Here is a 13,509-nt window from a genome sequence, read left to right as displayed (position 1 = left end):
GAACTGGACATGGAACAACAGACTGGTTCCAAATTGAGAAAGGAGTACGTCAAGGCTGTATATTGTCACCCTGCTTATTTAACTTATATACAGAGTACATCATGAGAAATGCTGGGCTGGACAAAGCACAAGCTGGAATCAAGATTGTCAGGAGAAATATCAATAACCTCAGATATGCAGACGACACCACCCTTATGGCAGAAAGTAAAGAAGAACTAAAGAGCTTCTTGATGAAAGTGAAAGAGGAGAGTGACAAAGTTGGCTTAAAGTTCAACATTCAGAAAACAAAGATCATGGCATCCGGACCCATCACTTCATGGCAGATAGATGGAGAAACAGTGGAAACAGTGGCAGACTTTTTGAACTGTGGTGTTGGAGAAGACTCTTGAGAGTCCCTTGGACTGCAAGGAGATCCAACCAGTCCATCCTAAAGGAGATCAGTCCTGAATGTTCATTGGAAGGACTGATGATGCTGAAGCTGAAACTTCAATACTTTGGCCACCTGATGCGAAATACTGACTCATTTGAAAAGACCTGGATGCTGGGAAAGATTGAAGGTGAGAGGAGAAGGGGATGACAGAGGATGAGATGGTTGGATGGCATCACTGACTCAACGGACATGAGTTTGAGTAGGCTCCGGGAGATGGTGATGGACAGGGAGGCCTGACATGCTGCAGTCCATAGGGTCTCAAAGAGTCAGACACGACTGAGCAACGGACCTGAACTGAAGATCACATGTTGTTGTTCAGTCGCTAAGTCTTGTCGCATACTGTGTGCCCCTCCCTCTCTCCTGCCTGGGGCTAGGCTGAGACTTTCTGCGTCACAGGAGGCATTCTGGAGATTTTGCAAGATCGACATTAAATTTACGCTCAGATTAAGACGCTGCCCCCAGGCCCCATGATGCAGCCAGTCCCTGCTGAAAACCACCCTGTTCATCCATCAGGGTTCCCCAGAAACCACACTCTGCTGCTAGTCCTGGTGTCAGAGGGTAAAATGGGAACAGTAGGAAGTTCAGCAGGTTAAACCAAGCTCTGAAAGTACTCTTGATTCTCAGTCATCTAGGCTCAGGGGTGCAGAAGACGGTGTACAGCTTAAATCATCTGAGAAACATTCTAGCTATTTCTACAGAAGAGACGATACAGCCTCACATTCAAGGCACTACAGCCCTCTCATGGATGCAGAATCCCTTTAAGAACATCTATAGGGTGACTCAGTAGTGGATGCTATTATAGAGCACAGAGAAAGAGAGGCTGAGGGGGCGGGAAGTTAAAAAGAATGCTGGAATGCAGTAGAACCTTTCAGGGAAAGGTTTCTAGAAGTAGTGAGTAGATTGCATAAAAATTAAAAATATTTTCTTGGTACAAGTTCAATACATGCCCATGACAAACAAATCAAAAAACATAGACAATAGACAAGCAAAGAAAGGGACTTTTAAAAAAAAAAAAAACCATCTACAATCTCGCCCACTCAAACACAACTTCTGTTAACACTCTCAACACCTTGACAACCAGATTTTGCAGGAGGCAATGTGCCAAGCTGGAGCACAGGTTGTGTGGAGGGCTGGGAAATGGCTGGGGGAGGAAGTGGTCCTGGCATTTTTTAGTCTATGCTGGAAGTGATAAGAAATCTATTTGATGGGATTAGGAGGTAGAAAGTTTAGGAAGAAGACTAAAAGAAGATCTCTCAGACCAGGAAGAGAGGAGAAACAGGCCGTAGTACCAAGGAGCCCATCTAAATAGTGACAAAATTAAAATACTCGTAACAGCAATAATAGCAAACATTTGTTGAGAGCTTACCACATATAAGACATTGTGCTGAGCACTTTATAGTCCCTCGTCTTATTTAGTTTTCATTTCACATAAAGCTTTTCCCAAGCTCATCAATGGATGTTTCTCTTTTTTTTGGCCATACCGCACATCTTGTGGGATCTTAGTTCCCCCACCGGGGATCTAATCACTGGACTGCCAGGCTATTCCTAACATTTCTTACAGAGTATTTTATAGGCTACCTGGGCAGGAGGAGAAGGAGATGACAAAGGATGAGATGGTTGAATAGCATCACCAACTCAATGGACATGAGTTTGAGCAAATTCTGGGAGTTGGTGATGGACAGAGAAGCCTGGTGTGCTGCAGTCCATGGGGTTACAAAGAGTCAGACACAATGGAGTGACTGATATGAACTGAACTGAACTGTCCCGTGGTTAGGCCCCAAGGTGTTTGTTAGATTTGTTTGTGCCATAGCTTGATTGCAGGTCATCTGCAGACCAAAATCTTCAAGTCACGGTCACAAGTGAGCTTGCCCAGAAAATTACTATAAAATGGGGGATGCCCACAGCTATCTTCTGAGTAACCCACAGTCCTGTTTCCTTCCCAAAATGCTCTAAGGGTGAGACAGACTGAGCAAGAGCCCAGCCTAAGACATGAGGCCTGTGGGCTCTACAGGCCCTCACTGTCTTTGGATTCAGTTCAGTTCAGTCGTTCAGTCGTGTCTGACTCTGCAGACACACAAAGGACTCTTTGTCCTTGGGTTAATCATCCCATAACCCAACAGCCTAGAAAGAGCCTTTGGCAGGAGGTGTGCTGGCCTCAAGGCAGCGAGAAGGTAAGTGCAGGACAAACATTCAACAGCACCTGGGAATCCAGGGACAGCATCAAGACTGGGAGAACAGGCTGATAAGGGAAGGTTGGGAGGGAAGAGCCCGCACCCTAGTGTTGGTCCCTTATAACCAAGTGACCTGAGCCAAGTCCTCTGGCCTCTCTGGGCCCTTATCTCTCACATTAGGGAGTTGGCCTTAATGATCTCAAAGGTCTTTCAGCTCTGGGCAGGAAAACACTATCTCAACCCAAGGGGCATATACTGCTGCTCTTGTTTACCTCTGGGACAAGTCCAGAAGCTCCATGCTGCCTGGAGGACTGGGGCAGATACAGGCTGACAGGACCTCCCGGCCACAAGAAGGGTGACCGCCATGGAGGAGGTGGGGAAGACCAGCAGCTGCTCCAGCTCTGAGTTGGTTACCAGTGCCTCCCAGCTCCAAAATTTTATCTCACTTGATCCTCCCCATTCCCCAGTGAAGTTAGGGAGCCCCAGGCGTGACCACAAGGCAGAGACGGAAAGAATGCTTATGGGAATGGCAATGTATTTTTAAGAACACCCAGGTAGGAAAGGAGCAGCCGGTTTCCCAGGTTCTCAATTCCAGGCTGTGAGGCAGGTTTCACAAATTATGAAGTAAGTTTTTGCAGCAGCTCTAAGGACACACCTTCTTTCTCCTTGACTCATTCTCATTGGCTGGCTGGCTGCCACTCACCATGGAGTCAGCTGTCCTATTGGGCTGAGTTCACCCTTGTCACCTCTGAGGTACCTGTGACAAGAAAACTGTGATATTAATTCACTTGCTGCTTTTTTCCATTGCCTTCTCTTTTCAGGCAGGCATTGCTAATCAGGCTTTTTGTTTTTTCTTGCCTTAAGAATTCTTGCAGAACAGAAAGCAAAAGCTCCTTGAAGCTAATAGATCTTCCTGTCTGGGTAAAAGCCCTGGCTCATTGAGGAGATGATGCAGATATATAGAAGGAGAAGGGGTTGGGAGTAGGAAGAAGGAGGGTTTTGAAGGAAAAGGAAAGGAAACAAGAGAGACAGGAAACCAGAAAGATAGAAAAAGATAAGCAAATAAAAACAAACTGATTATAACACATTCCAGGGTCCAGGGTAAGGGCCAGATCTCAAGAGCACACGAGGCCTTAGGTATGAGTTGCTCAGATGCGTCCAACTCTTTTTGACTTCATGGACTGTAGCCTGCCAAGCAAGAATACTGGAATGGGTAGTCATGCCCTTCAGGGATCTTCCCAACCCAGGGATCTAACAGGGGTCGCCCGCACACTGTGGGCAGATTCTTTACCATATGAGCCACCAGACAAGCCCCATTGAATTTCCAATATCACCAAAGATTTCTGAGCCGCAAGTGTGACTCAAAAACAACAAAGTCACCAAACTAGAAGAGACCTGAGGCATCAGGGAACACTCATTATAGACTATGAGCTGATGAGTGGATGGGACACCTCTACACTTACACCCAATTGTGCACTATCTTTCAGGGGCTTGAGCCCCCAAAGTGACAGATTAATCTGCCCACTGAACAGGATTGGGGGTTCAGAATCAGGTTTACTTTGATTAAAGATTTAAAAAAAAAACAAAAACAAAAAAGCAGAGGAATATACTATCCTTAGCTCAGTTAGGTTGTAAAGTAGGAGTCACATCCTGACATGCATAGAAACATGAATGACCCCATTGTCCTGGCAAAGATACCAGTTACATCACCTTAATACCCCAGTCTTATTAGCTCTAAGCTCCCATCAGCTAAGGGAGAAATTATAGTCCCATGCTCTGTTGGTTGGGATGCTCTAGACACAAGTAATAGTATTCTCTTGCTGCAAATAAAGGAAAACTCAGATTCAAACATGTAAAGAAATACACTGTATCACTAATGAGAATCAGAAGTAGTGGGTTCCAGCTGTAGTATAAGGTGTGCTCAAGGTGTAAAGGACTCAGGTTGTCTTCATCTCTCTGTTTTGCTGTCATCAAGATGTTGGTTTTATCCTCCAGCAGGCTCCCTAGGTGGTAATAAGACACCTTCATCAGACATAATAACATCCCAAGGAAGCAAAGCACACTCTTCCCATGGCTGCTTCTTAGGAGCATGGAAACTTTCCAAAGGTCCCCTGTAGAATTCCTTTCATGTCTCATGAGGCAGAATTGGGTACATTCCTACACTTAAACTGATCTTTGGCAAGGGGAATGGGATTGCCATGGTTGGCTTGAAGGGAAGCTCAAGAGTCCACCACAAAGAACACTAATCAAGTACTTTGCACCTTCCAAAGGCAGGCTTGCCCACTGTGAAGTCAGACAGATATAGTTTATCTGGGATCATTCTTAATTTATGTTAAATGCTTTCTTGGGGACCCTAGCATCCCCTTTTAAAGCCTGGAAGGCACTCAGATTTGCTTATCCATTTCTGAACCCCACATGCGAATGCTGCTCAGGTTTTCTTTCCCGAGAGATTCTTCAGAAGAAACAGCTCCTTAGAAGAACATAATGTCTCAGGAGAAGGGTGACTCATACTCTGTATGCCAGAGAAATCTAACTTCAGATCTGGCTCCGCCAAAACCTCCAGCTTGGGCTCTAGACCTTTTGTTACCTTTTACCTCCAGGGGAGCATAGAGGTGGCTGGTGGCTGTTGGGCCACCAGTAATACATGCTGCATGAGCCGCGGCAGCCACATTGAGAAGAGACTAGTTGTGCTGTTTTTCTCAGAGGAAGGCTGTGTATTTGGCATCATAGTTTCCCCTTCCAGTTACTTAGAATTTTGATATTAACCCCACTTTATGTAAGAGGAAAATGAGGCACAGACTAGTTGTGCTTAATGTCACTCAGCTAATTAAGTGGCAGTGCTAGGAACATTCTTGTTTGAGTCTTTTTATGGACATATGTTTTCCTTTCTCCTGGGTAAATGCCTAGAAATTTAATTGCTGGCTTGGAGTATGTGCATGTCTTACTATGAGAAATGGCTGAGCTGTTTTCCAAAATCACATATAAGTGCTCCAGTTGCTCCACATCCTCATCAACATTTGGTGTTGTCGAGTTTTAATTTTAACTATTCAGTAGGTGTGTGTGTGTTTTAATTTGCATTTCCTGCTGACGACAGAGGAGCCTGGTGGGCTGCCATCTATGGGGTCACACAAAGTCGGACACAACTGAAGCGACTTAGCAGCATCAGTAGCAGCAGCAGTGATGTTAAGCACTTTTTAACGTGCTTACCAGCCATCTGTACATCTTCTTTTGTGAAGTGTTGGCTATGTTTTTTAAGTTGGGTGACTTTTTTTCTATTATTCAGTCGTAAGAAAGTTTTATATTTTGCTAATAACATTTTTTTGTTTTGCATATACTTTCTCCCAGTCTATGTTTTGCCTATTCATTTTCTTAAGGGTGCAGAAATTTTAAAATTTGATGCAATCTAATAGTTTTTTTTTTTTCTTTTATGTTTATTGTTTTCTGTAAGCTGTTTTAAAAAATTTTTTTGCCTTCTCCAAGGTTGTGAAGATATTTTCTCATGTTCTTTTCCAGAAGATTTATAGTGTAGTTTTTACATTTAGGTCTATGACCTACCTCAAATGAATGCTTGTGTATGGTGTGAATTAAGGATCAAGTTCATTTTTCAAATGGAAATCCAGTTCTTCCAGTACTATTTGTTAAAAGACTATCATTTTCCCATTGAAGTGAGTTGGCAACATTGTAAAAAAATTTAGCATTGTTAAAAAAAAAAAAATTAGCCATTTTAATGTAAGTCTTTTTCTCTACTCTTTTCAACTTTGGTCTATATGACTGTTCTTATCCCAATATCCTACTCTCTTGAATACTGTAGGTTTGTAATAGATTTTTAATTCGGGTAGCTTGAGTTCCCTATCTTCATTCTTTTTCAGAATTGTTTTAGTTATTCTAGATCCTTTGCTTTCTCACATATTTTAGAATTTCTTTTTTCAATTTCTACCTAAAAAAAAAACCACCAACAACTCTGCTAGGACTTTGGGATATATTGAGGTAGGTAAGTGTAAAATAAAAAGCCTACAGTGTTTTCCTTCCTATGTGAAGAAAAACCCAGTTCTTCCTTATGACATCTTTCCTTCCTTTACCTCTCACACAGAGCAGGTCCCTTCCAGCCCTGATCTTTTATAACTCTTCAGTCTACAAAGAGGGTATTGAAGCAGGAGCAATAACAGCCTTCAGCCTGTTAGGCTGAGTGCCAAGACTGAATCCTTAGCCCAAGTTTTTGATCCAACCAGTGGGTCAGATTTCTAGGGGCAGAGTGGTCATCAAAGGCCTAGCGGCCCGTGAAGTAGAGGTTTGAGGAAAGACCCAGTGGCCTGTGAAGTAGACGTTTGAGGAAGATGGAGACCAAGTTTGTCCTCCTTCCTCCTGGATGAGCTATGTAGAAATAACAATTTTCTCAAGATTTTGAGTTCATACCCCCCAAGGATTCTGTACTCAGTCCCAACATGTGTAAGGTTTTCCAACAAAAGAAATTCTCTGTGACACCAGATGGGTGTCCTACAATTCAACTCTGACACTATCTACCTGGAGATAGGGTCAGATTCTATGGGTTAATGGCTCAGTTCTACAAAACTGCCCTGCCTGCCTCCTTCCCTCCACTTCACCCAGGTTCAAGGTTGTTCAGGTTATCACCTGGGCTTCTGATCAACTGGCTCACACTGGAGAAAATAGAACATTAGATGAATTATTGTAGCTAGATTGGAGGTTCCAATGACCCCCACCTTGGGTTTGATTAATTTCTTAGTGGCTCATTGAACTCAGAGAAATTTTTTACTCACTCGATTATCAGTTTATTCTAGAAGGGTATAACAGGAACAGCCAGATGGAAGAGATGCTTTGGGCAAAGACCATGCCCTCTGAGTTAGCCACTTTCCCCTCTTCTCCAGGTGTTCACCAACCCAGAAGTTCTCCAAGCCCCATCCTTACTGAGGTGTTATAGGAATTTCATTACAAAGGCATGCTTGATTAAATCTTTGGCCACTGGAGACTGAACTCAATCGTCAGCCCTTCTCCCCTCCCTAGAGATCAGGGAGTACAACTGAAAATGCCAACTCTGTAATCACTTGGTTGGTTACCCTGGCAACAAGCCTCATCCTAAGGCTATCTAGGGGCTTTCCAAAAGTCTAATAAAGACTTTTTTGCTCTCTTCACAAAAACTTCAAATAGTTTTAGGAACTCTGTGCCAGGAACCTGGAGGAAGACCAAATATATATTTCTTATCACAAATCACAACTCACTTCCACCTTAGAATATTTCTCTGCTGGTGTATCAATCCTCTTCAACTTCTCCTCTGTCACAAAACAGAAGGATCCCTCCACGTTTTAAGAGCTAACTTCTCTCCCAAACTTCTGATCCCGTCTCAGTCTGACTTTTCTGTTCCTTCTCCAGGATTTCAAACCTTCCTTCTGAAGTGACCTCTGCCCTGTCTTCAAGCATTCCTGCATTTTTAAAAATCCTGAATCAAGTTCAAATTACCCTTAGTGTCCATTTTACTCCTGCCTTCCCCTTCCAGGATTCTCTCTAGTTTTATGTAACTGCCGCCTTCCTTTCTCACACATCTATTCATTTCTTAAATCCTTGTAGTAGAAGGCCCACCCTTTATCAAATGTTATGAATCATCTGCAACTGACCAAACCCCGTGCCTCATCAGCCCTGAGTTTCTCTTCTCTGGGACACTGTGTCCAGGAGGCTTTCTTTGTCTCCTTCATGGACCTCTCTTTTCCTGTGACTCCCCTTGCCCTGATCTGCTGCTTCTCCTTCCTCTATAACCATTCCCATCATTGTTTCTTGGTCATAGAGAGATTACAGGCCACCAGACAAACAGCCCCAACTTACCATCTGCAAATCTGAAAATTCATCACGTGTCTGATTAAAAAGGAATATTTGTCTCTTTCCTGACCTGCAGCAGATCCTCCATCTAGAAGGGAATCCCATCCCTTCACACCACCTCAGGGACCTTTCTCAAAAAATTAGCCTCTTTTGTTCTTGAATCTTAAATGTTGCTGCTATTCTTTCCCAACATCAAGAAAACATTGTTGGACTTTGCTGGTAGTAGAGTGGTTAAGAATCTTCCCGCCAGGGCAGGGAGCACCAGTTCAGTCCGTTATCCGGGAGGATCCCACATGCCGCACACCAACTAGGCCCGTGCGCCCCAGCTACTTGAGCCTGTGCTCTAGAGCCCCCAAAACACAACTACTGAAGCCCACACTTGTGTTCCACAACAACGAGAGGCCCACAACCCGAAACTAAAGAGCAGCCCCTGCTCTCCCAGAACTAGAGAAAGCCCCTGCACACAGCAACAAAGACCCAATGCAGCCAAAAATCAATGATTCTTTTTAAAAAAGAAAACATTGTCACCATTTCTTTCTGTTTTTTTTAAATTGTCTTGCTTTTATTTCCTTTTACACTTACTTCACTATCAAACTTCTGAGTTATGTGTTCCCACTGTCTCCCCTTAGACCCTTTCTGATCACTCCTCAGTCCTCTGAAACATGGCTTTTGCTTCCAATGTGTCAGTAAAAATAACCTCACCAAAGTTTACCAGCGACCTCTTTGTGGCCACAGCTTTTGGTTCCTCGTGGTTCTCTTGACTTTTTCTTGACAGTACTGACATTGCTCACCGCTTCCTCCTCATTTTTGCCTTCCCCTGCCCTCCCCATGACCACGCCCACTCTGAAGGCTGCTTCCCTTCTGTACTGGGACAAACATCTCTCCTCCCACGCAGAGGCAGTGGCCCCCCTCAGGTTCCGTCCTGGGCCTCATCCTTTCCTCACTCCCCTTGAGTGATCTTGTCTACTCCTCCACTGCACACATATTTATTGAGCACCCACTCTAAGTCAGATCAGTACTGATTTAAGCTCTGGGGGTAAAACAAGTCCCTGTTCCTGCAGATTCGACATTTGCCAGGGGTGTCAATTCCATCTTGATACTGGTGACGCAAAACCCTGCTCTCTGTCTCTCTTTTGCCCATTTGGTCTGCTTGGCTATTCCATGCCACCTCGGACTCAGTATTTCCAAAACTGAATTTTTCATCCTTAGCCTACCTCCAGTTTCTCCTCTTGTCTCAGCTACACAAGTCAGAAGGTGCTTTTCATCTTTGTTCATCACCATCTTTGAGTCTTCATTTTCCTTCTTCTCCTAAACCTGATCTGTAACCAAGTCCTGTCAATTATACCTTTGAATCCTCCAAAATACCTCTGAAATCCATGCCTGACACCATGACTTGCTCTTCCTTGATTCCTAACAGTCTAGTCTTGATCACTTTCATGCCCCATCCCACCTTCAATACATTGTCTACATCATGGCCACTGCTGCTGCTAAGTCACTTCAGTCGTGTCCGACTCTGTGTGACCTCATAGACGGCAGCCCACCAGGCTCCCCCATCCCTGGGATTCTCCAGGCAAGAACACTGGAGTGGGTTGCCATTTCCTTCTCCAGTGCATGAAAGTGAAAAGTGAAAGTGAAGTCGCTCAGTCGTGTCCAACTCTTAGCAACCCCATGGACTGCAGCCCACCAGGCTCCTCCGTCCATGGGATTTTCCAGGCAAGAGTACTGGAGTGGGGTGCTCTGGTCACATGACCTCTCTGTTTAAAACTCCTCGTTGCCCTTAAGATAACAGCCAACCCCTTTAACGTGGCCCAGAGAGTTCCTGCTTACCTGTCAACCTCACGTCTCCCCATTATCAGCGTCACTCTCAACTCCTGTCACGTAAGCTTTTTCTTTCAGTGACCTGACTTTCTCTTTCAATGACCTGGATGTGCCGTGCTTTCTCATGCCTCCCAGCCTCCCTTAGCCTGAAACACTTCCCCATGCCTGACCTCCACCCCTTCTCCTGGCTAACTCTGACTTACTCCAGTCTTAGTTTAAATGTTACTTCTAGAATACTTGCCTTAAAATCTCTAGTCTGTGGTAGTTCCCCACCTCTGCACATCGGTGCCACCCTATCCTATTTACCCTATTATGACTTTCTGATTTTTTTTTGGCATATTGAAAAAGTTTAATACATGTTTTATTAAAATAAAAAATTATAATTACTGTTGATAACGATTGTGAAATTAAATTATAATAAATATTAATATAATTATATTTCCTTTCTCGTGGGTTTTGGCAAGAAGTACATCAAAGGACAGAATATGTATAAATACCTGCTAGAGATCAGAGCAAAATTCACAGACAAGGAATGGCAGATTTATGATTACAACATTATGTTATTTTGCTGACAGTTGTAACATTGTTGTTCAGTCACTAGATTTTCTGATTTGTTTTGTTATTTTCCATGTCCTTCTTTCCGTTAGCATCTAAGCCATGAGATCAAGGCAAGGGTAAGGTCTATGTCACTCGTGTTTGTTGTATTCCCAACTTGTAGAAAATACCAGTCAACACATATTTGTCAAATGAATGAATAATTTCTTGCCTTCCTCCTCCTACCATCTAAATGCAGACATGCTTAAGAATCATATTTCTGAGCTTTATTCAATTTCCTTCTTTATATTCCATTGATTCCTATGATTTCAATGATCATGTCAGTGTGAAATCTCCAATCCACGCACAGGCTGGTATCACTCAGATCCACATCTGCATTTCCAACATTATGCTAAACATTTATGCTTGGAGGGTTTTTCAACATCTCAGATGTGCGCTGAGTTGCTCAGTCATGTCCAACACTTTGCAACCCCATGGACTAAGGCCCCCAGGTTGGCCCTGGGATGCTCCAGGCAAGAATACTAGAGTGGGTTTGCATTTCCTTCTCCACATAAATGATACACAACATTAAAAACATGCATAGATACATATTCAAGGATGTATAATGCTTCATTGTCTATAATATTGAAAAATTGAAAACAACCCAAATGCCTATCAAAAAGGAATTGGTAAACAAATTACAACTGCAGGCCTTCAGTTCAATTCAGTCACTCATTCATGTCTGACTCTTTGCGACCCCATGGACTGCAGCACACCAGGCTTCTCTGTCCATCACCAACTCCTGAAGCCTACTCAAACTCCGCATCGGTGATGCCATCCAACCATCTCATCCTCTGTTGTCCCCTTCTCCTCCTGCCTTCAATCTTTCCCAGCATCAAGGTCTTTTCCAGTGAGTCAGTTCTTCACATCATCTGGCCAAAGTATTGGAGTTTCAGCTTCAGCATCAGTCCTTCCAATGAATATTCAGGACTGATTTCCTTTAGGATGGACTGGTTGGATCTCCTTGCAGTCCAAGGGACTCTCAAGAGTCTTCTCCAACACCACAGTTCAAAAGCATCAATTCTTCAGTGCTCAGCTTTCTTTATAGTCCAACTCTCACATCCAAACATGACTACTCGAAAAACCATAGTCTTGACTAGACAGACCTTTGTTGGTAAAGTAATGTCTCTGCTTTTTAGAGCCTTAGAAAGACTAAAAAAGACTCATATATTAATGTGAAAAGATATATCTGATATACTGTTAAGTTAAAAAGGAGGCTTCAGAATAATAAGTATGGTTTAGTTTCGTCTTATTCGGTTATGCAACATGCATTTATTGAACACCTGCTATGTGCCAGTTTCTGTTCCAAGCTGGGGATGCTCAGAGGACAAGACACTTCTTTTTTCTCACAGAGCTTTCTAGACAAGCTACGTGCATGCACACACACACACACATATAGTATTTCAGGGCTTCCCAGGTGGCTCAGTGGTAAGGAATCTGCCTTCAATGTAGGAGACATAGCTTCAATCCCTGGGTCAGGAAGATCCCCTGGAGAAGGTAATGGCAACCTACTCTATCCTTGCCTGGGAAATCCCATGGACAGAGGAGTCTGGCAGGCTATAGGACTTGAGGTCACAAAGAGTTGAACACAGTGTAGCGACTGAGCACCCACATATTTTGTCCGGTAATGATGAGTGCTAGAAAAAAACTTGGAAAACTCAGCAGTGGCCACAGGACTGGAAAAGGTCAGTTTTCATTCCAATTCCAAAGGAAGGCAATGCCAAAGAATGTTCAAACAACCACACAATTGCACTCATTTCACACACTAGCAAAGTAATGTTCAAAATCCTTCAACCTAGGCTTCAACAGTAGGTGAACCGAGAATTTTCAGATGTGCAAGCTGGATTTAGAAAAGGCAGAGGAACCAGATAGCAAACTACCAACATCTGTTGGGTCATTGAAAAAGCAAGAGAATTCCAGAAAAACATCTACTTCTACTTCATTGCCTATGGTAAAACCTTTGACTGTGTAGATCACAAGAAACTGTGGAAAATTCTTAAAGAGATAGGAGTACCAGACCACCTTACCTGACTCCTGAGAAATCTGTATGCAGGTCAAAAAGCAACAGTTAGAACCAGACATGAAACAACGGACTGGTTCCAAATTGGGAGAGGAATACATCAAGGCTGTATATTGTCATTCTGCTTATTTAACTTATTTGTAGAGTACATCATGGAAAATGCCAGGCTGGATGAAGCATAAACTGGAATCAAGATTTCCAGAAGAAATATCAATAACCTCAGTTATGCAGATGACACCACCTTTATGGCAGAAAGTGAAGAGGAATTAAAGAGCTTCTTGATGAAGGTGAAAGAGGAGAGTGAAAAAGCTGACTTAAAACTCAACATTCAAAAAACAAAAATCATGGCATCTAGTTCCATCACTTCATGGCAAATAGATGGGAAAACAACAGAAACTGTGACAGTGACAGACTTTATTTTCTTGGGTTCTAAAATCACTGCAGACGGTGACTACAGCCAGGAAATTAAAAGATGCTTGCTCCTTGGAAGAAAAGCAATGACAAACAGAAGCAGCGTATTAAAAGGCAGAGACATTACTTTGCCTACAAAGATCTGTCTAATCAAAGCTATGGTTTTTCCAGTAGTCATGTACAGATGTGAGAGCTGGACAATAAAAAAGGCTGAGCATCAAAGAATTGATGCCTTGGAA

The 13,509-nt window shown here is 43.2% G+C and overlaps 1 long non-coding RNA gene across 1 annotated transcript in view; it reads right to left on the bottom strand.

Annotated features, from left to right (window-relative positions):
• Nucleotides 1-2,652: 2,652 nt before the first annotated feature.
• The window catches only part of LOC129621680 (uncharacterized), a 96,327-nt gene continuing 85,470 nt past the window's right edge, over nt 2,653-13,509 (bottom strand). Inside the window, exon 3 of the long non-coding RNA XR_008699607.1 lies at nt 2,653-3,358. This is a non-coding gene — a long non-coding RNA (uncharacterized LOC129621680). The remainder of the gene's footprint in view (nt 3,359-13,509) is intronic.

Source organism: Bubalus kerabau, chromosome 10 (genome assembly GCF_029407905.1).
Source record: "Bubalus kerabau isolate K-KA32 ecotype Philippines breed swamp buffalo chromosome 10, PCC_UOA_SB_1v2, whole genome shotgun sequence".
Taxonomy (NCBI): domain Eukaryota; kingdom Metazoa; phylum Chordata; class Mammalia; order Artiodactyla; family Bovidae; genus Bubalus; species Bubalus kerabau.
The sequence above is the reverse complement of the archived record's forward strand: the minus strand, read 5'-3'. Positions and strand labels throughout refer to the sequence as shown.